The 22,806-nt window shown below is 39.6% G+C and overlaps 1 protein-coding gene across 1 annotated transcript in view; it reads right to left on the minus strand.

Moving 5' to 3' along the window:
* Nucleotides 1-22,806, minus strand: part of LOC121943375 (calsyntenin-2-like) — a 260,798-nt gene that overhangs the window by 18,424 nt on the left and 219,568 nt on the right. The window lies entirely within an intron of this gene.

The following is a 22,806-nucleotide window of genomic DNA, read 5'->3' on the forward strand; positions in this document are numbered from 1 at the left end:
CAAGAGGATACAGCAACCACAAGGAGGCAGAAACTAATATTAAGAGACACACAAACAAACACAGAACAAAACGAAACAAAAAAAATCAGAAAAGGCACAAAATTAACTCAAAAATACACAAAATGACTACAGGGAGACATAAAAAACTACCACAAAAGTCATAAGTAGATGAATGACCAAAGAGGTCATTTTTTAAACAAAGTTTTAAAAAACGAAATGTCATTGGTCCTTGATCCCTCTAGAAAAGCCTGTGTATCTCAGTCTTATAGGGGAGGTGGTGGGACATTTTGCATGTCTGTGCCCAGGGGCCTATTGTCTCATAATCTGCACGTGGCAACATCCAGCGGTTAATTCACTTAGCTTAGAATAAAGACTGAGACGGGCAGAAACGGATAGCTTGGCTCAGTCCAAAGGTAAAAAAATCCTTCTACCAGCACCTCTAATAATTTAAAATCCTTTTGTGATGTGGTGTCACTGCATAAAAGAAGAAACAATCAAGGTTCTCCTTGTGAAAGGAAGTTAAAACAGCCTTTATGCCATAAGCTTGCGCCAAAAAATGACAAAAAGGCTGACAATTCAGAAAACCATTTTGGCCACGGTCCTCCTCAGGGAATACAAAGCTCCCTGATCCTCCAAAAAACAATCTACCAATGTCATTCTTATGTGAATTGGAAGCACATACGGCATGAAGGAAACAGCAGACTGACTGACAGAAATTAATCACTGATGGTGATGTAACAGGCCTCCATTTGGGTATGCAGGGTTTTAAATAGGGCCGATGAACTGCGTTTGTTTGTGTGTGTGTGTGTATGGACGTGTCTGGATTATTCTTTGATGCAGCACTTTCTGTTGTCCCGTTTTTTTAAACCTCCATAAAAACAAAAGGTCTGTGTTGGGCATCTCTGTCATAACAGCGGTCCCACACTTGGGAAAACACACACATGCATGCACTTTATCTGTGAAATGATGATTCTTAGCTCTGCTATTCCTGTTTTAGTCCGTCTCAATTCATCATGAAAATGTGTAAAATGTGTGCTTTATTTGTCAGACCACTTGTAACAATGATAGATAGTGCTTTCTATCATTTTGACTTTAAGTGTTATCCAGAATTCCTGCTGAGTGGCATTATTAAATCAAATGTCTTGTCCTCTTAATGCCACTGATGTGAATCTGTGTTAAACTGTCTGAGTTGGGAGGGTTGTTTTTTATTTTCTATTGCAGCTCCACCTTGTGATTTATTGTGAAACAACAGCAGTATCTTTAACATTCATTCTTGGCTTGTGAAGTTTTAAAGGCAGAACCGTTTCCGCTGTGCTTAGCACTCACTGAAATGCTTTTATACATTACCTGTTTAACCTCTTCTGGAAAATGTGTGACTGTGCTACTCTTCAGCATGCTTGACCATTTACCTTGCCTTGCTGAGTGTTTTAATTGATTGCACCAGCCCACTCGTGCCTGTCTGTGTGTCATCTCTCCTTCCTCTTTCTCTGCTTTAGGCTAAGCTTTACCTCAGCTGCCAACACTCATCCGGCCGTACTTCACCTCTCTCTCAGCTCCTCTGATACAACCTGGGACTGCCTTTGAACACTTAGCCTTGGGTAACCTCCTTCTCTAATGAAGAGCGTTCTGCAGCCTGCTTATTAACACCATGCTAGCGCAGCAGATGGGAGTTCTAATCAATCCTGTTCATTTTCGCTGCTATTGAGGTGCAAGATACAACATCTGGGCTATTGGTGATCATTCCACACAGCTGCTTAACACATATGCAGCATGTCGATGTGCTGAGTCGGTGCTCCGAATCAATGGGGGGATAATCTCATTGTAGATTTGATGGTGCCGCAGATGTGTGTTGTACTGATAGAATGACATTGATTGGCTAGTTGGGATGTTAAGACAAGAAAAAGCAGATATATAGGGGAGCCATGCACCTGCGGTTCCTATGCATTGTGTATGATAGGATATAAATTAAATGTATCTCCAGGATACATACTGAAAACATGATGCCTTGTTCTCTTAATCTGTAACGTGACAGTCGCATTATCAACTGGATCACGTTTACTTTCTTTTCAGTCTTGTCACATCTCATTAATCATGTGCCAAGTGTGAAACATTTGCATGCACATGCAGTAATCCCTCTGACATTTACACATGCAGACTATCTCCACCCATGCTCTACCGCTTCTTCCCTGTTTTTGCTGTTCAGTATTTCAAAGAGAACTCGGGCCCAAATGGGATCTGACTGCCTAGTGGGTGACTTCCTCATGCAAGCTTCAAAGGGGAGACGGCAAGGCATTCTTGCCCTAGAGGAGGCTGCCTCTGCTGGGTTGGGATATCAGTTGGAGATCTCTCTTAGGGAGTCGAAGGAGGTTGAGAATTATGGAGCCACACATGTCAATATTACTTTGGAAAGCTGAGGAAGAACTTGTGACAAGGGTGACACTGACGTGGGTATTTAAATAGTAAAGTGGATACCAGTTTTCTTGTGTTAAGCTGCTGATGCATAATATTTTGTTTAAACTTAAAATAGAAATCTTACAAAAATACTAAAAAAATAACAATTTAACTGACTTGTCATATATCAAGAACACTTTCAGCTCAGCCACATGACAAGCAACAGACAGGAACAGAGCATGCTGACATGTTTTGGCTTGAGTTTAACATTTTAAGCCTGCAGGGTATTTTGTTCTAATTGGCGAACCATGCTGCCAATGTTTATTATGTTCATTTTTGGAGAGTTTCCCATATCTGTCACTATCCTTCTCAAGGAAGAGATGTGCTTCCATCTTGAAAACACAGGTGGATACACTTTGTCTGATGCAGAAAAACTTCGGCACAGCTGACAGTATAGCTGTGGACAGGGACTACTGAACTGAGGTTAGAGTTGGTGTGAATTAAATACATGAATAGGAGTGTGTGGTTATTTTGGGGTTAGCCTCAGTTTAGGCTCAGCCATATAAATATAGATATTTATTTAAGGTTGTCTACACGTTGTCTTGCAACAATAACCAACTAAGCAATATCTAATGTTAGCTGTCATTTATGCACTGCTGTTGTAAATATCTCTACCCTCCTGAGTAGACCATACCTAGTTTTAGGACTCAGAACCTTGCCTGCAAACATTTTTTAAAGTTAGGCAGAAGCATAGATTTTATAATACCTTCGGGCCAGACACAATTTGCCTAGCCTGGTCTCATCTTTATTTCCACTAACTCATTAGCTTAATTTCAACCAGCAGCTGTTTCTCCAGCACTCTAAAAAAGAACCAAAGATGACTAAGAACTTCACTCAGACAACTCAGTGACTAACAGGTGGACAGAAACAGTTAACTTGTATACTACAATGAAAATTAGTTTTAGTTTAATTCAGTTGATGGAGTGGGCACAAAAGTTCGGCATCTTGTCAGGAAAATGATTAGATCTTGAGAGAACAGGTGCACTGCTATGCATGGGAAGACGCCAGCTGGACACAAGTAGGAAAACTTTGTTGCGTGTGTGTGTGTGTGTGTGTGTGTGTGTGTGTAGGAGGTGGAATCAGTGTCCATTACAAAACCTCACAACTGGAAATAACTCAAAGAACCATCCACTTTGGAACAAGCTCAAAACTGTACACTGCTGAAAAAAGCCACTGCGAGTGTGTGTACATGTGTATATGGGGGTGTGTTTGTGCAGGAATGAGCAAGACAGCGATTCCACAAGGATACATCACTTGTAATAACACCTACCCACAAACAGTCATGCATACGTGAATGCACAAACATCAATCCAGAACCATTAAGTGTCAACTTCAAAAACTTCAAAGTTCCAAAGTTAAAGTTTAGGAGAGCAGCTCTGGCTTGCCTTGCTTATGAAAGCAAAGCGAAAAGTTTTCTATTCCCCAAACCCTCTACTTTCCCGTGTCTCTGCCTGATGCAAATTGACAGACGGAAGGAATGAATGAAATAAATAACCACACAAACAAAGGAGAGGGAGGACGTGAAACAACCAGAGGACAAAGAAAAGAAAGCGAAAGAGCGAGCGAGAGAGGCAGAGAACGGAAACATCACACATCAAAGATCCTTCGTCATCTCTTGGGGCAGTCGATGGCGAGAAGAAAACAAAATTGCTATCTGCCTCCGTCTATCTCACTCTCCTTTTCTCTCCGCAGTTTATTTGGTCCCTTTCTCTTCTTCTCCTGTCTCTCCATTAGAACCTGACTGTGGGAGTCGTTGCCTCAAGTCCTTTGGAGTTGAAAGTCTTTAAGAGATCTGTCACCCAATCCAACCTTCTAACTTCAAACAAGAGATGGAGGAACGAGATAGGGAAGGTAGAAGAATGAGGAGAGATGAGGTGATCTGAGATCGCAAGGGCGCAGGGCAGAGGGATGATAGCAAGTGAGGGTGGAGATGAAAGGAGGAACGGGAGGAAAAGAGAAGGTGGATGAAAACAAAGGATGAAAAAAAGACCCAAAGAAGAGAGCGTTGCCTTACGGAGCCACGAGCAAAGCTGTAGATTGTTAGTGTTGTTTATTCACAAATTCACAAAGAGTGAGATGCAACATTGTCCTTTTGCTGTGAACCAAGATGGACATGATAAAGGTCATTGTGGAATCAGTTCAAGACTGTAAGCTTACCTTTTTGCTGAATTTGTTATTAGATTGTACAGGTATACCAATGAACTGGTATGTCATGTATTGGAAAGATCAGACAAAGACATCAAATGTGGTGTATCCATAAACATTAGGGTTATTCTTAGCTTGAGTCAGGCGTGGTGAACAGAAATGAGGAGAGAGAGGAAAAGATGGAAGAAAGGACGTTAAAAAGGTGGAGGGAGTTAAGGGAGGGGAGGAGGATCTACAGGCTTGCTGAAGAAAGGATCCTCAACAGAGATTGATGAGCATTGGAAACAAGGTGACTTTAAGGAGGGGTGGGGAGGAGGAGCCAGGGAAGGAATGAGAAAGTTACTGTGAAGTCAAAGTGAAAGCAGAAGTGTAAACTGAAGGGATTGGATTGGTTTGGGGGATTGGATGGAAGGGTACCAAAAGATCCTGGAAATGATCACATTACACCAGAAGAGAGGTAGAGGGACAACAAGTTTTGTATAATTTCAGTAAATTCATTGTTGTAATTCTTTGTTAAGAGCATTGATGCGATGATACTCTTCTGTATGTGAATGTTATAAACAAAAGTAAATTTTAACAATTTATATGTTCATGAAAGTAGCAGCTTTGTGAAAGGATGTCCTGGTGGGAGTTGTGTGTTGGGAGTTTGTGCGAGGTGCTCTACTTTCATTGCCCCCCAAAAGATATGAATAATAGGAGGTATACAGACGCTCTTGCCAATGTCCTTGACCAAGGCTCTGGCCTTGAAAGAGATTAAAATCACTCTGAGATGATCAATGATGTGATCTACAAATGCAAAAAGATGCACTCTAAACATGAAGTGCTAAAATGTTATCCTGAGCTGCACACATTTTTTAATGTTTCCAACTTAATGTGCAAATTTTTTAACGGCAAACACGTAATTGGCTGTCTTATATATGATGATAACAGATGATTTCAAAAGTCTTAACTCCACCCTAAAGACATATTTCTACATTATGTGAAATACCCCTGCTCATTTTGTTGTGAGGGTTTGATGAGAAGACTGACACCACTATCATATCTTCCCATTAAATAAAAAAAGACTACAATCAGTTAGCTTAGCTTGGCATTAAACAGGAAACAGGGGAAAACTCACCAATCCCTCACCAACACCTCTAAATTAGCTCACTAGCTTATTTAGATATAACACCAGTTGGTTACTGTTTCTTTAATCCATACAGAAAAAACTAAGTGTAAAAACAACAACAATCCTGGAAGCCACTGCGACGCAGCTTCTAGCTGTAGCATCATATCATGTATATATGAGACTGCAGTGTCGATCTTGGCAAGACAGAAAATAAGCACAACATAACTGTTGGTTCATATGTTTTCAGTCACAGCAGTTAGATCAACAACATGCATGAAGAGAAACAGTGAGGGGCGGATTGATTTCTTTCACAGTATCAGTCCCTTACAGTTGATAATTGCACTGAACCTTTTGAACGTTTGTAATTTTCATACCTTTTGCAAAATGTAGTAGTGTCAGTTTCTCCAAGAAACTATCAATGCATTACCCATCATTTTGTATAATTTTACAATATTTTCATTTTAATTCATCGACTCAACATTACTGACCAACAATCTGACATGACAGTAGCAGACATCCTAATTGCATCTACAGCCTTGTGTTGCATCTATATGGTATCCAAACACTAGAAAATTTGTTCCCAATCATATTTCATGATCTGATCCGTTTCCTTTGCTCTGTTATTTAAAAGCTCTGAGCAATAAAATATAACACATCTTGGTTGTGTCCACGTTGTTTCCGTATTACAAATTACATGAGCACACCTGAGCTGCAAACAAGTATCCGAGGGACATTTGAGTGCGCCTTTGGCCTGGGCTTGAAGGGGGCTAGTCTTGAGTCTAATTTAATTACTTATCACTTGTTAATTCTTGACGTTGAACCACTATGTAACAACATCTTAAAGACTGACATAACTCAGGCATTTAACAGGCATACCAGGCACCAAAAAGTTGATCAAAAATACTTCAATAATACTGTTTAGTTTGTCTGTTCCTAGAGAGAAGTCCTCCCATCTCATTCTATTTTTTTTTCCACCCCACTCTTGCATCAAAGTCTGTTGTTTCCCTCCCACACAATCCCTTATAATGGCACTGTGTGGTAACATAACCAACAGGTAGGAAATTACAAATATGTTCTGGTATGGTTGTGACCATATTCATACTAGACAAAGAGGGGCTGGAGAAGCAGATAAAGAGTTATCTAAACAATGGTAAAGCTGGGCATAAAGCCATCAAAAGTATTGTGCTTTTTATTGAGATATTTTGTATCACTTAGCACTGACAGACACTCCATAGGCTAATGTAGTTCTAACATCAGATGTAGGCCTAATGTTACAAATTGTTGTCTTAACAGCTCAATGAATATCGGTATCATTAAAGCTAAGGCTCTTATCCAGTATACGTTTGTCTAGCCTCAGAAATAGTTAGCCTCAACATTCATTAACAAAAGTGTTTTTTGCTAACGCATAATTGCCATGAATCATCGTCAGCTCAGTGTCAACATGGAAAACCATTATCATGTCAATTGTTGTAAGCATCCAAAATTGGGTGTCTGAAAGCCTATAATTACAAAAATAGAAGAAACAATTAAAAGCAAGTGATAGTGGAGGAACACTCAATGTGTGTGTGTACAGGATGTACTGTATTCATGTCTATGTGTGTGTGTGGGAGAAGTACTTGAAGGTGACTATGAATTACCGGCTGGCAAAAGTGACTAATTAGAGCAGCAATTATCCAGCAGCTCCCGGCAGAGACTGGGAGTCAACAGCCAAATGACCTCTCCACAAGCTCATTATGGGCCACATGCACGCATGCTCATGCAAACACACACACACACACACACATATGTACACACATTCATAAACACACATACACACACTAATATCCACAGGGTTTTTAGGCTACATGGTCGTTTCAGTGAGACTGATCACATTGGCTTTCTCACCCTGTTGAGTTTATATAGAGCAACAGAATGGTTAGAGTGTAGAAAATACTGTGTAATGTAACAAATTTGGTGGCATCCCAGTGGTACAATGGTCTAAGGTGCATACAGCACCATGTGATATAACGTCCTTGGTCTGAATTAAGCCCTGGTCAGTTGATTCCTGTCCTGTTTTAGACTGATATTTTAGATAATCCATTGGAGTGTTTTGAAGACCTTCTTGTATCATCAGGTTCAGGGGCTTGACTGCAAGTCACATAGCACTTATCAACCCTTATTCATTCGTCCATCTGTCCCATACTTGTGAACCCAATATCTCAAGAACGCCCTAAAGGGGAATCATCTACTTTGACTCAAGGATGAAAACTGATTCATCTAAATGATTAGATATTGGTGGTCATAGGTCAAAGGTCAAGGTTAACTCATATCTCTCATTCTTGTGGAGGAGATCTCAAGAAAACCTTGTCGTAATTTCTTTAAATGGGCACAAACATCCAGTTTGACAGTTTGATAAAGTGATTAGAATTTGGTGGTCAAAAGTCAATGTCATTGTGACCTTGCATTTGACATAAAATCATGAATGGGATATCTCAAGAACACCTCCAGGGAGTTTCTATAAATCTGGCACAAGCGTCCCATAGGACTCAATGATAACCCAAATAGAATCTGGAGGTCAAAGGTCACTGTGACCTCACAAAACATGCCTTTGGCCATAACTCGGTCCAACTAATTATAAAAAAAAACAGTCTACAAATGTCTAATAAGATACCATTATGAAGTGATGATATTATACATGTAAAAGGTTAAAGGTCAACTTCACTGTGACATAGTGTTCTGCAAAATCACCTTTTTGTTCATTATTCAATGCCATATCTTGAGAACAGAAGGGGGGACATTTGGTGAGATACTGTTTGGTGATGCTAATTTTGGGTGGCCACCTTGAAACTGCTGATTGTATAGATCATCTGTGCTGCCAGGATTAAGATGTGTGCGAAGCATCCGTGTGTTCACAGACATGGATGTACACCGTAAATGCGTCTTGACATTTTCACATAGGCAAATAACTGTGATGCAGTAGTTCTGGTTCTGACAGGACGCCTTTTATTTTCTTACAGCACCAGTTTTCTTGACATTTAAGTAGCTTAGAAAGAAAATATGTTAAGCAACAATGCACTCTTCACACATTAAACTACCAGGGAGTTTTAAGATCTGTGACTCCAAACTGTGGTCCAGTTAATAATCAGTGTTGAGTGCTCACATTCAAATTATTTTCATACACTTCATGAGCTTTATGTTATCAGCAGAAGATTACTTTGGGCCCTTCAGTGGAGCATAATTTTCTGTAAGTAACCAATATAAACTCTGCTTCAATTTTCTGCATCAACCTGTCCTATGGTGATTTTAATCAGTTAATTTAAAACTGTTGATGGACAAAGTGGAACCTGGAAAATTGTTCAGGTTAAAGCGGAAGTGTTCAAACTGTGAGAGATATGAAGCAAAGAGGTTAAAGAGACAGGTGCATGCTGGTATTCTAAAATACAGGATGTTAGTTATTGTAATTTGGCCTAATGGCAAACTCATCAACATAGTCAGCAGTTGGAGCTGCAGGCTATGACACACGGAAACATGGAAACAACTGAGGAACTTTGAAACCCTTAGTGCCCACCTGCCACAATTTGCCCACCTGCCGCTAAAAATAACACTCCTTCTTGGAGTCCAAAGATCAGTGTATAGACAAAAAAGACACTTCTAATAACTTCAGAAGTTGCCTGAGTTATTGTGTTTGTTACCTTTCTTTACTATCAAATTAATTTAGTGATAGTTGTCTGTACATCCATGAGGACACTGCAAACAGGAATTCCTAATAGCAAATATAAACTTGCCAACTATGGAATGCTCTTACATCTACCTACTAAAATAATGTACCAGAATTTGTATATAACCCCTGTAATGGTAAGGTTGCAATCATATGATCAATGCGCTGACAGGAGTAAAGAATGAAGTAGTACAAAGAGCAAAACTCCACATAAGGAGGCAGGCTGGGCTGATGGATGGGTCAAACAAACACAGGATTTTCCCCCATGAGATGGGTAATCATGTGAACTTAAAGTTCCTCCTCATCGTGTTTCTTTCTCTAAACCTAACCTATGTAACTATACCTGCCTAGACCAAACATACATAACATTATGTTAAGTAAGCAACATGACTTTGTCCAACCATGCTTGTTTTCCTCAACCAAACTCACATAACTTTACTTTCCTAAACCTAATCGACATAACTATACAGTAAGTACATTACTTTACGTACAAAACGTGTTGCTGCCCAACCATGTTTCTTTTCCTAAACCTATCTGACCTAATTTTACTTGCCTAAACTGACCCCATGTAATATTACGTTAAGTAAGTAACTTTACGTTAAACACATACTTTTGAATTAGGTACGTCAATGTGACATTGCCCAACCATGTTGTTTTCCTCGTTCTAACCTATGTAACTTCACTTTCCTAAACCTAATCTACAAAACATTACTTGCCTGAACCGAACCTACATAACTCAACATTGAGTACATATCTTTATTAAGTAAGTAATGTGACAAAACGCCATTCATGGGGCGATAATTTATTAGATATCAAAGAAACCGTTACATGAGGATTCATTGCGTAACTCACTGATCCCTCTGTCCCCTCAATTTTGTCTGACAAATGGCTCACAGAGTCAGACTTTGTGAACTGAAGATTCAAGCTTGCATGCTCCTATTAATTGTGGACACACAAACTCAGGTTGATGCAGATTCCTAATGCCCTGCACCAGACTCAGCAGAGGTGTTGATGTGTGAGACAGCAGCTAATTATCTTTCAGAAGTGTTCATAATTACTTTGAATGTTTCTTTTGGAATTTACTATGAATAGAACATGTCCTTTGCAAATCAGGAACAAAGGGAGGGAACAAAGAAAACAAACATACGCAGCAGATCAGACGTAAGAAAAAAAACTGACAAGGAATGTTTAAGACCCAGGAGGGGGACATTTTCAGACTACCATAAACAACGAAGTAAAACAAAAGATATTGATCATGCAATTACTGCAGAATAGTTTGACGTCCGGGGGGGTGAATCAAATAGGAAGCCATAATACTTCCCTCTTGTATGGTTAAACATCTTGCCCAATGTTTCCACTGTTTATCTGCTCTATAGGTAAACATAGTCACTTGTTTTCAGAGTATGTCATTGCCTGACAGTGTCACAAAAAGAGTAAATACAAAGTAAATTGCTGCTATGATTTGAAAAATTGATTTGTGCTTTTTGTTTTAAAATTGCAAGACAGGTAAAGACGGGACTTTGTTTAATGCTGGAAACAGGAAATGGATAATAGGGATCATTTCTAACCAAAAACATGACAATATTTGAATTTTTAACTGCTGTGGTTTATATATTATGTAACTAAACCCTACACCATCAGTCTGTTAGCACATACAGTTCTTTTCCTTTAAATGTCTAGGTGCCTAAAAAGACATGTTTTCTTAGTGCTACTTTGGGAACATTTTTTCCCAAATATTATTTTTTGGATGCAAAGCTCCCTCAAGGTATTTTGCTTTTTAAACAGATAATATTCAGTTACAGAAACTGGGATAACCTTATTTCACCCCAGTTGATCCCCAGTAGGAGACTCAGCTAAGCATGGCATCTCTGCAGCTGCACCACAGAGTCTAGCTGTGTTGTAGCTTGAGCTGTGAAATACCACTGTCTGTATCAGTATCCGGTGTTTGAGCACAAATAGTGATATCTATGGACAAGTTATAAACAGGCGATATTTCAGACTGTTCAGTATTTCTAGATTTGCATTGTGGCTGGATAGCTGGAATGGAGGGTTTCTTCCCTCATATCAGAGGTAGATCGTATTAAATAAACTATGTGTGTCCAATAATTAGTCAAATATTTGTCTGTCCTTATTTGTCTGAGCCTCTCTTATTCACAAGCTTCTCCTTTTACTCTTCAGTCTGTTCTGAAATGGTATACAAATGCAAACATGCTACAGCACTATTTAATCCCAACCATACAGAAACCCTCTGATCTGAGTGTCATAGCCACTGGTTTGGAATAGGATAGATATAATAGAGATATAACAGATAGAATTGCACAAATACAGGCACCAGGGGATCAAGTGAGTGTGCAGTATGTGCTGGGGTTTAAGTAGGATTTGTCAGGAGGGAGAGCTGGAGCCTTGAGGGTTAAGAGCCTGGGGGGTGTCTTCAAAAGTAATCACACTTTTGGGCTACATTCAGAGAAAAACAATCAAGTTATGGCTAGGTTCTGGATAAATGGCTACAAAAGGCTGACCCACATTAAGCCATCCATTATATATGAATCCACATGAACTAATTGTCTTTGACCTCATCTTCTTCCCAAATGATTATATTTGTGTGATTTTTGAAAGAGTCGTGTTCATACCAAATGAGACCTACTTCTGATTGTCTTAACATAGATCCCCATCATTTATAGAGAGTAGTAGTAGTAAGGTAAGGTAAGGTAAGGTTAGGTAAGGTAAAGTAGATTTATTGGTCATTTTTTAAACAAAGTTTAAAAAACGAAACAGTAGTAGAAAATGGGCAACACCCACTTTGGTGCCAATGGTTGGAGAAAATCTATGATGTGCCACAGCAACAGGTACTGTTGACGTAGGCATACTGTTTTCACGTAGGTCATATATGGTCTCTATTTAAAGTTTTGATTATGATTTCACATAATGTCTGACATGGTTAGGTTAAAGCACAAGAGGCACATGGTAAGGTGTAGGAAAAAAAACACACACACATGCACACCGGAAACAAACTTTGGACTCCCGCATGAAACTCATTATCTCCCCATCCACCCATCCTTCCTATAAGTGCACATCTGCTCCTCAGATTATGTGGTTACCAGCAGCAGTATTACCTAACGCTGTTCGCCTTCAGTGTTTTCATGCGCATGTAACCAGTTCCATCTAGATGCGTTCTCAAGTGACACCACTCGTGCGTTTTGCGGATGTGTCTGGTGCCATCTGGCTGTCCGTCGGCTTACAATAACAACACTACTGGTTCTGTCTGATTTCATTCTCATCTGATTATAAAAAACATAAGTCAACACTGTGTATACGTAATGTTTTTCAGGATCGTCGCACACTGATGTCATTCAAATATTTACGTCATGTTACATTACATAACGAATGTACTGATGTTAACCCAGAACATGATCTTATTTTTAAGTCTAACCAAGTCGTTTTTGTGTTTGTGTTTTTAGTGTTGCCAAAAACCTAACTGTGAACATTTCACAATGTCAACCATGTGGTATGGTGTGTTTCAGCTTTGCGTCACATAGAGACACTAAAGGGTTTCCTGTGTATCACTATGAGACGCTAATGGCTGTCTGTCTTTAACGACCGCGAAATGAGAATGTGTTGGGTGTTTCTGTTGCTGAATCGTAGTGGTGGGCGGCAGCGAGATCAGGCATCGCACAGAAATATGTAAGAGATAAAAGTGCTGATTTCCTGTATGGCCTAAATCCATTAACTAATGTGTGCATGATGCTGGATTTGTTTGATGAATCAGTCTGGCTGACACGGTGAGTCACTGTCCTCTGGAGCCACTTGGTGACTACTCGACATCTGCATGTGTTACTTTAAATACAGCAGTAGATAACACAAATAGAGGAAAAGACTGACAGTTAGGGAAGGTGGATGTCTGAGTTAAGGGAGAGGAGTTGGGTACAGGGAGAGAAAAAGAAGAGATTGCGAAACAACAGCAGCCTCAGCAAGAGAGAAAAAAAGTAAAACATGGTCCCACAGGTTTAAACTGTCAGTACAAACCAAGCAGTGGTGAAAGTTGCCACAGACCTTTAGCAGAGCATTGGAAGGAGACAGACTGGGGGGAGAAACATTGTGGCATCTCGCCTACTGCCACACTACATCCATCACACGCCTCCTCTTGATTACCTTACCCCTGACAACATGTGCACCGCTGGTACTCCTACGCCAAATTTACCAGCCCTCTACCGGGCTCACTCATTCCTCCGCCTCTCCGTCTCTATCTCTTCTTCAATTCGTCTCTCTTTCTCATCCCTTTCTCCTACCACACTTAAGGTCAGGGTGGGATGTGAACAATAAATCTTCACTGCAGATTCTGACAGCCACCCTCAATCCAGGAAGTGCTTTAGCCATTTCGGAGGGAAGGGCTGCACTGCACATAAACCTTCTCTCTTAAAAACTATTTGGGTAGGCAGAAAGTCTGGGTGGAGAGTTTTGGGAGTGTTATTTGGCCAGAAAGTAAGACAAATTGTTGTGGAAAAAACAAAGAAAGTGAGAGGGAGGAAAGGGCGAAGGGTAAAGGGAGAGATACGCTAGAAGAAGAGGGGATTCAGCGAACCTATTTGGTCCAGATTAATATGATGAATGGCACAGACCAGCAGCTTTTACTGTGCTGTTATTTTCTTTTATTTGGCTTTTGTGCTTCCTTTAACCAGAAAGTGAAATCAAAGGTCTCCAGTTTCACAAAAAACTTATACACAAACACCTACGCACATACTGAGGGCAACGAAATGTGCAAACAAGTGTATGGCTGTACAATGCAAACACTGGCCTTCTGCGCCCATAATACACACAAAAAACACACTCAGTAACACAGGAACATATTGCAAATATAATTTCACACACATATCCTGTCATTTACTCACACATATACAGACATACACCAAATTCAGAATTACCAGACATGAGAGATGTAGACTTCGAGTAAGACTTAAGTAACACGATGCGGGACTCAAGGCTTGACTTGGACTTGATTGCGAAAGACATGACCTGACTTGAAAGTAAAAACCCTCAACACCCAACTACTAAGTTTTGTAACATCCTGAAACAATAATTTTACCAAAATTATAAGGGCAACAGGCCAGACTCACATACAGTAGCTGAACATGTTTAATTATTAGCTCTAAGCATAGAAACGACTTAACGTTAGTTATGTAAAAAGGATTATTAACCTTGTTTCGAATGTTGAATCGTCCATTCACGTAATTGTCTGCATTCAAGATATTTGAAGGACTTGCAGTTGACTTGCATTTGTCTTCTAAAGAATTTTGACTTGTCCTTGGAGACTTGAGACATGACTGTATTCCTCTTATAAAATGGCTTGTCTCAAATGACTTGGGACCTGACTTGGACATGCCATGAATACCAGGAGACTTGGACACTCAACAAATAACTCAGGACTTGGACACTTCACAAATGATTTAAGAGTTGACCTGGACATAAATTAATTGAGATTTGACTTTAATTTGTCATGAAGGATTTGATATGTGAGATTTTCACAAAGAACTGAGCTTGAGCTTGTCATGGATGATGTGAGACTTGACTTGACCTTGTCTCAAATAATTTGAGGCTTTACTAGGGCTTGTTTTTAGGGCATTAAGACATGACTTAATGTCTGTTACTGAAAGACTTATCTCAAATGACTTGAGACTTGACATGAACTCTTCACTAATAAGGTCAGATTTGATTTGAATCAGTTTCAAATGACTCAAGACTGGCCTTGGTACAAAGGACTTGGAATTTGACTTTAACTTTATGATTAACTAAATACTATTTTTGAAGTTGTCACAAATGACTTAAAACTTGACTTGAACCAGTCAAAATTAAACTATTAAAAGATGTATATGCATATGTATGCAGAATCTGTCGACAATATTTGGGTATCAGAAGCATAATAGTTTCATTTGTCATCCATTTGTAGTCTGATTACAAGTTTGAGCAGCATGTAAAAGATTCATAATGGAGAGCAAAAGAGAAAAAACACACCGGCCGAAATGCAGTCTCGGAACCCATCGGCTATTGTCTTAGCCAAAATGACCGGTGACAAGATAAAGTCTTGGCCCAGTAATCTGCTGGCTATGCCTGAAGCCCAAAAATATTGGCTGTTGCCCCCAGAAGCTTATTGTCATCAGAGCGACAAACAATGAGATTCAAGACTGAGTCACAAATAATTTTAAACTTGTCTTGGGACAGTCACAAATAACTTGAAATATACACTAAAGCCCCTTTCACACATGCACTGCAACCCTGAACTTATGCATACATTACCAGAAGGAGCTGTACGTGAGAAAGCAAATGTTCGTATCAGTTGGAGTGTATCACGACAGCTCCCTAGTATAGTCCAATGTAAAGTCCACATTATGTCTGACCCATGTATAAATAGAGCAGCTCACTGAGCATTTTAATGATGTTTCCATCATGCAACTGACCTAAAACCAGAAGAATACTAACATGTGCAGGTGAAAAAGTAGGGTCATTTACCCAAAGGCACAAAAAATGTGAACTTCTATCTGTAAAAGCAGAAATTTTATGATAAAGTAAAGGATCAATAGAGACTACTATCTATGACCACAATACAACCACCTTCACGAACAAGCGCCACAATAGCCAGTGTAATTTTTGCATCATATCCTGACACAGACAATCTCATGCTGTGTGCTACATGTTTGAAAGGGCAACTAGTTCACAACAAAAAACAATGCACAAAACAAACACACATGCACACTTACAGCAGTCTCACACACAAAAAGACCTTGTACTCACTAACACATTGCTAAGAAATGCCACACACCACTATTCAGGCGCACACAAACACACCTATATATAAAAGCACTCTGCACGTCACTGATACTGTGTCTCACACACACACACACACACACACACACAGAGTCAGAGTCAGCAAGGTAATAAAAGCCATTGCTCCTCCACCCTGTCATTTAGTGGCCTCTCCAGCACGATTTCTGCCTATCTAAGACCTACAGTTCCCACTCTCATAAAGGGAAGGTAATATTATCCAGGGTAAGGTGGGATGTGAAAGAAATAAAAATGATGGAAAACTGCATGGAAAGTGCATTTGTAATAAATGCTGATTTCATTTGTGAAGCAGACTGTGATAGTGGAGGTTGAGAGACACCTCCGCAGAATATGATAAGAGAAGATAATGTTGTCTGTGATGAATGCGTGATATCATATTAAGAGGATTGCAATGACAGGGTCTGCCTGCTCCGATTACACTTACAAACCCAATTATTTTGCATAGTATTTTGGCTGCTTACACCCTGGGTGACTGTATCGATCTCATGCCTGTCGATCATCCTGCGTGTCTCGTTCACCAAATTGCAGAGAGATTGTGTTTGAGTGATAGCAGCAGTAGGACTGGTGTTGTTCTACTGTTTGTTGTCCATTGTCTGTTTCTATTTCTCCCAGCTACTCCCACCAATGTTATATATTGGCATGTGTTTGGTCCAGTGGGAAGCCAATTCTGACATTTCTTTCCTTTGTTGCCTCCATCTCCATTTTTCTTCTCTTCACCTATTTTTCTCTATCAATCTCTGTCCCCTGAGGTGGGTCTCTCTTTCACCTGCCATTTCCATCTTTTTTCTTGTTCCTTTACTTCCTCTGTCCTCTCTCTCTCTATCCTTTCATCTCTCTGTGGTTATTGATTTATGCTGTCAATAAGATCCTCCACTTGAATACAAACAAGGCCATTTGCATAACTGCCAATCCATATAAAAAAAAGGGATGGCTACTCTGGTGTTTGCAATAACTCCAGAGTTTAAATAGGAATATATGCTGTGTAAGTGCCAGAGAGGGGATGGACAGTCTGATGACTGGACCACAGGGGGATTTTGACACAGAAGAATTGTATGCTCCACTTGGTGCAATTTTACAGCAGTGGTATAGATGACTGTGTACAAAGGCTGAGGTAGTCCGCCAAACACACTTGAGGTGTAGCTTGACAGCGGTCACAGTATTTATGAGCAAAGCTGTGAGATGATAGCCTCAAGCTGGGTAAACAGTGAGATCTTAGTCCTGACCCAGAGCTAGATGATGGCTCAGGACACAGACACAGAAAAACATCCGTAGGAACTTAACGCCTCTTGAAATTGTTGGCAAGGGGCTCAGACGGACGGACAAGACAAGAATCTGGGTAGAAACTGGATGAGGCTAAAATATGCATGCACTTCACATAGACAGCCAGAGACCCTTCAAAAGGATGGATGTGTATGTGTGTGTATGTGTGTGTGTGTGTGTGTGTGTGTGTGTGTGCCCATCGTGCTCTTTGGAGCCAGTTGGTGCAGCAGAGCTCTAAATTTAGCAGACTCTTTAGTGGGAGTCATCTATCATTCAACAGGGCCCCTCCCATGAGGAGAGAGATGCTGTGTGGGACTGTGTGTGTTACTGGCAGACACAGATAAGGTAAGAAACAGAGATTTTTTGCATTTTCATTGATCAATACTAGACACAGACTGCAGGATTTGTCAAAAATATGAACATCTATATGTTTTTCAGCTGTAAGGTTCATGAATGGAGGAAAGAATGAACAACTTTCCTTTTTAAGCAGGCACCATGAGACTGTCCTTCCAAGAAAAATGACGGCATCAGTCATTTCTGAAAGTGTGCCAAAATGATGTATGTTGACTCTGAAGTGACAAAGCCCTCTAGCGGCTGTGGTAATTATGACCGGAGAAAAGGAGGAAGTCAGGTGAGGGTTACCGTGGTCTTACTCCCAGCTGGTCAAATACCGGTGCTTGACTTGTAAAACAATATATATATATTATATCATTATTTTTATTTATTTTTTCACCTATGTTGTAAGTTTGTTTTGAAAAGAGACCATGCATTTAACAAGCTGAAATCATATTTCCAGAGAAAGCCAAATGGCAGACTGAGAGGCTGTAAAATTAAGTCAATGCGGAAGTGCCACAACAAAAACTGCAGTTCATCACATGGCCACTTAAGGCTGGCTCCAATGTTAAAATGCCCAACATTACAGCAGAAATAAAAATGTTTACAGCCTGGTACAAAAATCAGTATTTTAACATTTGTGTCAAAAGAGGGGGGCGTACCTGGAGCATCACAGTTTGACCTGTTGGGCAACTGAGCAAGCATCAGTATTTGATGAGGTGGGAGTGAGACTGTGTTAGTGAGGGTCTTATAGAGTGACAAAAGGATGCGTAGGGAGGTTGGGTGGTGGATCAACAACACATTTTAACAAAGGAGCCTGCTTGCTCATTTCCTGTTTCCAACTGACAATAAACCTTTTTTTTCATCACTACGATCATTCCTACACCTTAACCACATAGTTATTTCTGTAACCATGGTAACATAGGTCCCATAACCACAACAAAGTAGTAATTCTAACCTGCCTTAACTAAGGACTTATGTTGACTCAAACTGTGAACTTTCCCTAAACTAAATAAGGCTGATTTTGTACCTAACCAGAACTTAGCTATAGAGTTGTCACATCATAAAAATTGTTTCAACAGTGGTTTGACAGTTTTGGAAAACAGACAAATGATGTTGTCCTGCTGTTGGAGGCATCAGATCAGACGACACTATGTATCCTTTTTAACGGCATGAAGAAACAATGTAGTTTGTGGTTTAATTTGGAGGACTTGTTGGCACTGCTGTTGTTTGGTGTTTGTTTGGTGTGGAAAAGGGGATATGAAAAAAACAGATTACATTTTTAAAAAAACAAAATCCAGATTTTCATTCAGTTATTTAGTCACTGAAAATCCGTCTCAGCTAAATGACTAAAATTTAAAAATGTGTAATACCTGTTATTTCACTTACCTCTGTGATGCGATGTTTACGGATCAAAATTGCACCATCCTCATTTGCACTTTAATTTGGTGCAAAATGGGAGACAGCTGCAGGTGCTATTATGCAAGCCTGTGTTAATGGTTTGTGCTCCTCAAAGCAGGTCTGGGCCTGAGAGACAGCCAGTGTGTGTGAATACAGTGTGCCTTTTCTCTCTCCAAATCTCTTTTCTCTCAGAGCGAGACAGATTCTGTGTGGACCTTTACCATTTTCTTGCAAAACACATCTTTTTTTTCTCCACTTCACATTAAAAAAACAACATAATTTCATAACCTCATCAGGTAGTGCGGTCCCTAAACATACCATAATTTACTAACAAGGAGTTTTTGATGACAGCAGTCAACAGCAGCACATCAGCAATTTGAAAATGCCAGATGCTCGACGATGAAATTGTGCTCAAGAGATGTTTGTTTTGACAATAAGCTTGGACCAGTTAGGAGGCAACTGTGGGGGAAGATCATGCCAAGTGGTTGGCAAAAAAATATGCTGCTCTCCATCTTTTATTGTTACCATGACTGAGAATGCATTCAGCCATTGTTGATGTGCACAATGGATGTGAGCTCTCCCTGAAATACACATTTGCACCCACATGTGAAGATAAAAAAGGGAACATATAAATCAATAGTGAAAGACAAAGGCACTTGAATTGGTATCATAAGCCTGAATTTACTGTCATAACACATCCTAAAGTCCATTATATCTTCAGGTTTTGGGTAGGAGATGATGTACAGGGCTCCCATGATCATGAAAAACATAAGAAGGTCGTGGAATTTCACATTCACCTTTTCCAGGCCTGGGAAAGTCATGGAATTTGTAAAAAAGTATTGAAAGGTTTGGAGAAGTTCTGGAATTTTGTTACGTGTAATGAAATTAATTATTACAGTAACAATCATGGAAAACCTTCCAAGCTAATATGTGTTGGTGAATTACAACATTTTGTTTAACATCATGTACATTTTTTCATTTTCTCCTGGTCTTCCATCTCTCCCTTCATGTATGCCAGCTAGCTGGAATTATGAAGGAATTTGCTATATTTGAAAAATATCAGGCAAGTACAAAAAGAAAAAAATACATATTATGGTTCCTTGAAAAGTCATGGAAAATATTTTAAACTGTATCCATGAAAGTGTGGGAACCTGATTTTTCCTTAACTTTAAAGGCACACTGGTCAATATTTTTATATGAACAATGTGTCAAATGACTATGTACAATGTGAAAGGGATTTTTCATAGTGATGAATCCATAGAGAATTATCACCCAACTTTGCAGTTTCCCACAGCTCTATGGAGCTTTTTAGCATCTTCCAGTTTATTGTTTTGGTCTTATATAACTTAACTTTACTGTTTTGGTTCAGGCTTAACACTCACTAGCATATAGCAAGCTGTTGTCAGCGAAAAAAGCTGATAAACCACTTAAAAACTGAGCAAGTAAATGGCCTAGATTAACAGGCAGTGCAGTGAGTATGAGACTAACCATTTAAACAGTTTGCTGCTGTCTCACTTGCTTCACCCTCCCTGAGTCCTTTTAGGACACACAGGCCTTTAAAACTGTCACAAGCACTCTGTATGGACAGCAATAGGTTACATTTCATATTTTCCACTGCTGTCCACTTATAAAATCAGAGCAAGTCCCCCCTGAGAGTTGCATGATTGCTTTTCTGCAAAAAAAAAAAAAAAAAAAAATACGTGTTTTCCATGGTGTAGCTGACGCCTTCCACATTCAATTTAGACTCCTGGTAGAAATATCACTTAGATCTCAGTTATCTGAGTCTTTTCTTTTTATGGTTCTTTTCTTAGATAAAAAGCTTAAGGTGACTTCACATTGATTTTCCCCTCTTGCCAAAGTCCCTCCGTCCCCTTGGATGAGGACACAATGCAGGCTTTGTTTCAACTGTACAGTACATGCAGCATTTTCCATTCATCTCTCTGCGTGGGACACATTATCCAACTCCATGGAAACATGTAAGCATTGAAACACCACAGTAAACTATTATTCACCAACCTCAAACAAAAATTGTATGATTTATGGTCCTGATGGGTAACTGGTCAGCATTTCATAACCACTGTGATGCAGCTCAAAATGTGGGACATGACCCAAAAATAGTCTTTGAAATGATTTGCCAATTCTAGTGTGGTGAATTTGAGGTGTAAATGTTGTAAAACTGGTGGAAATTACCAGACCTTCATTTGTGCTTGCAAAAGCAAGCAAAAAATGTCCTCCATTCTCAGTTTTCTTATTGTGGCCATTCTGACTTTAGGTTATGCTAACTTTGCAACTCCCACCTCCATCATAAAGAACTGGAATAGCCGCCAAAACAGCCAATAGTCTTTCAGGCATGAAGAGTGAGTCTCCTGAAGTCTGAGAAAGAAAAATCAATTTTACACGAATCCCCCCCAAAAAATGTTCATCTCTGAGTCCACACCAAAGTAAACACAAAAATTAGCCCCATGGTTTAGCAATTTTTGTTACCTTTTAGGATTGCCAAGGTAACAAGCCAGATAACCAAGCTAGTTGTTAGTTGCTACTGATTGCTCTGTAATAAGTACAATAATGTATTAGACTACTTATTGTTATAGAACAACAGAGTTATAGACTTCAACAGAGGTTAACAGATATTACAAAAATGTCTCAATAGGCTTAACTGCTTCTCACACACACGAGTAGATTACTATGTAGCCACATGGACGTATAAAATGAAGTGGATATAAGCTCTTCCAAAAAAACCCCTCCTCTGAAAAAAAAAAAAAAACCCTCTTCCGTATAAAACTACCCTGACCTACCATATTATTGGGTCCTTAGAGCAAGCGCAGTAGCAACTTGCCTGATAAGTGGCTGGCGTCTTCCAGCTGTTAACTTCCCGTTTAGCCCTTTGTGGACTCAAATTGAGATACTGAGATACTGGGTCATGCTAACTTTGCACTCGCCACCTGTGTGATTGCAAAGTTAGCATGACCCACATTCAGAATGGCCAGAAGTATAGAGAATAAACATCTTAAAATACTATAATTTCTCTCGAAGCTGAGAAGATTTAAGCAGCTGCTTTAAATAACAGAATATTTTCAAATGTGCTATTAAGTTTTCCAAAGAACTCATCCCTTACAACTTCCTATGTATCCTTCATATAAAATGTGGATGATCAAATCTGTTAAGATGCTATCAACAACTTAATTTAGCACCCTTTGAAAAAGGCTTGGCTGCTTTGATTCAACTAAGTTTGATTTCTTTGGATCAATGCAATAAAAAAAGCTTCACATGCTCTCAATACACTGTGGAAGAACTAAAGTCTGAGTGTGGGTGTGTTACTGAGTTACTCTTTCAGCCTTTGAATTTCCTGGACACCTGTGTGAGCCAGAGGCTATTTTTTGGACCGTGTAGACTTGATCCAATTTTCTACATAGTTATAACATATGCAGGGGCTCACTCAGTACTGGCTCATGCAGAAAACAGCTTCAAGATTGACAGTCTCCTTTGAAACGCTTGAATGCAAGTCTGCATTTAAAGAATATGAAACCGCACACAAAAGACACGTTCAATACAAGCTCAATGCAAAGCGCTTCAGTGA

The sequence above is a fragment of the Plectropomus leopardus genome, chromosome 5, assembly GCF_008729295.1.
Source record: "Plectropomus leopardus isolate mb chromosome 5, YSFRI_Pleo_2.0, whole genome shotgun sequence".
Lineage (NCBI taxonomy): Eukaryota > Metazoa > Chordata > Actinopteri > Perciformes > Serranidae > Plectropomus > Plectropomus leopardus.